We start from the raw sequence: 3,484 nt of genomic DNA on the forward strand, positions 1-3,484 counted from the left end.
GATGCTCACACGAGCCGGCCCCGGGGGCTGCGGGCCGCTCGGGGGGCCTGGGCTCGCCCCTCCGCCTCCCCCCCCAACCCGCCTTTGCTCGCCGGCTCCCTGCGGGGATAAATCCCGCTCGTTAATGAGCAGGATCCTGGGCTTTCTGCTCTCTGCCTCAGCTCCCGGCGCCGGGCTCAGGGTGGATTTAAAGAGACAGGAACTGCGTCGCCTTCGCCTCGCAGCCCAGCAGGGCCGCAGCCCCCCGCAGCCTCCCGGGATGCTCCCGTGTTTTTATTTATCCCTCCGGCTCTCCCCCGCCCCGCCGCCGCCGCCGCCGCCGCTCGCCCACGGCTCCCGCGGGGCGGAGAGGGGCCGGCATCCCCCGCCGGAGCCGGGGGTCCCCGGGGCAGCGGGGTGGGAGGACACCGGGAATGGGCCAAACGCCTCGTTCCGCGCCGCCAGCGCCGAGTCTCCGGGCAGACTCTCGGGTCCGGCACACCGCAACTGCAACACAGATTATTTATTCATGAAAAGGCCGCGCTGTCGCTTCGCTCCGGGCTGGATGGGAGCGCTCGGGATTTACGGCAGCGCTCCGGGCTGGGTCCCGATCCAGCCGGGCTGCGGCGCGCCTCGCTCCCCTCCCTCCAGCGCAGCGCATCCCATCGGGGTCCTCCCCATCCATCGGGGTCCTCCCCATCCATCGGGGTCCTCCCCATCCTCAGCGCTCCTCTCCGCAGATTTTGGGCTTTTTTTTCCCCTCCCTGGAGATGCTGGGGTCCGGCTCCGCTGGTGCATCCCCCTGGATCGGAACGTGCCGGATCTTTGCGGCACCGGGATGCGTGTGCGGGTCCGTGTGCCCGCAAATATCGATATATTTGTGTTGTTAATTCACCAGGGGATTCACGCACCAGTGTTAAAGGGGGAGCTCTGCTGGAGGATCATTTTAAAGATGCTCGCAAGTGTTTATAAAGCAAAATCTGGGCGATGGAGGAAAAACTCAGCTCTTTCCCCCAAATCTCCACGCACGGGCTCGGATTTGCATCCTGCCATCGCCACCAGCGGTACTGGAGTGGTGGTTTTGAGCCAGACCCAGCCTGGCCAGGACTCCGAGGGGAAGAAAAAATAATCAGTGTAACTGCTGGTGATGGGAAGCGGCGGGATTCAGGCTGTGCATCCCCTCTGGAAAAGCTGCTTGTGCTCGGTACCTGCCTCACTCCCCACCCACCGGGAACTTTCAGGCTGTGTCTTCCCACTCAGTTGTTTTTTGGTTTTTTTTTTTCCTCTCTCGATGCATTTTCTTGTCCATCCATGGAAACACATCACCACCCTCCTCTGGAAGAAAACCTTCCTCTCCCTCTCTCTCTCTCGGAGCTGGAGGGAAGAGATGCAACTGGAGTGGGTGGAAATTTTCCCACTGAAGCATTTCTTTCCAGTAGAAAATGTCTTTTCAAACTACGCCGAGTCCTTTGTGAATTCAAGAACTCTGCTCATTATACATTGGGGGGCTTTATTGTTTCCTTCCCTGAAAATCCCACACTCCAGGTGCCGCATTTTTTGGCAACTGCAAACTCCTATTTTTTTTTTCTTCACAGAGGGAGAATTTGGGTGGAAACCCCCAAACTTTCCAAGAAAAACACCAGAACTGAAGTTGCTTAAATGCATATAAAAATTTTGGCAGGGAACAAAAGAAATTCCAGTCCCCTTCTGTTGCTTTCTCAGTAGTTTTAGACGGTTATATTCGTTTTACATGTTAATTAGCCCATTAATTATTGGCCAGCTATTCCTTTGGGGGGGATTTGGTGGGATGTAGGGATCTGAGGTAGGCACCAAGGTGTGACATCCCTCTGACCAACGTGGGATGCTGCTCCTCACAAAGCAGGTGTTTAAAATAACAGCAAGTTTAATGGTAAACTGGTGAAAAAGAAATTCCCAACAATCTTCTGATGGAAATGAGAATGGGATCTACTATTAGGATGGTGTGTGGCTTTAAAATGAGGGTTATTTTGGGAACAGCACCTTTGTACCCGAGGAATGGGCAGGCTCCATTCTAAAAATGCAGCCATGAGCAAATCTTGTGGTCATGAGCTGATTTGGGTTTCCTAAATCTGTCCCCAGCCTGTCTTGGTGCCCCATGGCTGCAGCACAGGGTTTGGTCAGAATGTTCTGGTTATTAAAGGGTTTAAGGTGAGCTCCAGGAGGCTCCAAAAACTGCCAAAGCCACGTTGGAAGGCAAATAAATGGGATTGGGAGTGTCAAAGGCCAGGTAGGACAAGGCTTGGAGCAGCCTGGGATAGGGAAGGTGTCCCTAAGGGGCGGAATGAGCTGAGCTGTCAGATCCCTTCCAACACAAAACATTCCATCACTCCATGAGTCTCTGGCTGTGGGAATGCCAGGAGAAGGGGCTGGATGAACCCTGATAAGTGCCAGGGTGATCTGGCCCTGAGCTCACCTCCAAATAAACCCACTTCTCCCAGACTTTCTCCAGAGGTCAGGATTTAGTTTAAAATAAAAACTCCTGCCCCAGTGAGCTGCCTTGGGAGTCCTCTCCAGACCAGTTCAGATTTCCTCAGGGCTGCTGATGTGCAGGAGGCTGAGGGAGAGGAAATTCCAGATTGGATTTCACACCAGCCCTGGATGCCAGCGGGCTTTTCCCTCTGGAAGGTGCTCCTGCCATGCCAGGTCTGGACTGCAGGATTTCTCCAGGAGATGTGACTAATTCCAGGGACTTTTCCACCACAGGATACTGATAGGGCTGACAGGTTTTTTCTTTAAATACCAGGTGCATGTGTGGATGAGGGGATGAGTGAGATGAAATATGGGGAAAAAAATAATGATGAAAAAATACAAATCAGCTTCTAATAAATCACTGAGCGTGGATGGGGGAAGAAAAAGTAGGATTGGGCAGTGGGAGCAATGTGTGTTTTCCATCCATGGTGGGAATGCAGAGATCCAAAGGGAGCAAAGGGAAAAGCTCCTGGGGGTATCCTTGCCAGCCAAGCTGGGGCACATCAGGCTGCTGATGGGGAGGAGGAGGAGGAATGGTGCAACCACTCCAAAACAAAATACAGTTGGGAAATGACAGGATGTAAAGAAAAACAACTGCAGCAAAACAGTGGAACAAGGTGGAATTGCTGAATAGAATCCTGGAATCTCAGGATCCCAGACTGGTTTGGGTTGGAAGGGACCTTAAAGCTCATCCAGTTCCACCCCCTGCCATGGGCAGGGGCACCTTCCACTAGTCTGGGTTATTCCAACCCGGCCTTGGGCACTTCCAGGGATCCTGGGGCAGCCACTGCTTCTCTGAGCACCTTTGCCAGGGCTTCACCTTCTTAGTATCCCATCCTAATTAGGAATTCCTTCCCAAAATCCCACCTAAACCTCCCCTCTTTCAGTCTGAAGCCATTCCTCCCCTGTCCTGTCACTCCATGCTCTCCCATAAACTCCCTCTCCATCACCTCCGAGGTCACCGAGTCCAACCATTAAATCCACACCTTAAGCCTGC

The sequence above is a fragment of the Parus major genome, chromosome 11 (assembly GCF_001522545.3).
Source record: "Parus major isolate Abel chromosome 11, Parus_major1.1, whole genome shotgun sequence".
NCBI lineage: Eukaryota > Metazoa > Chordata > Aves > Passeriformes > Paridae > Parus > Parus major.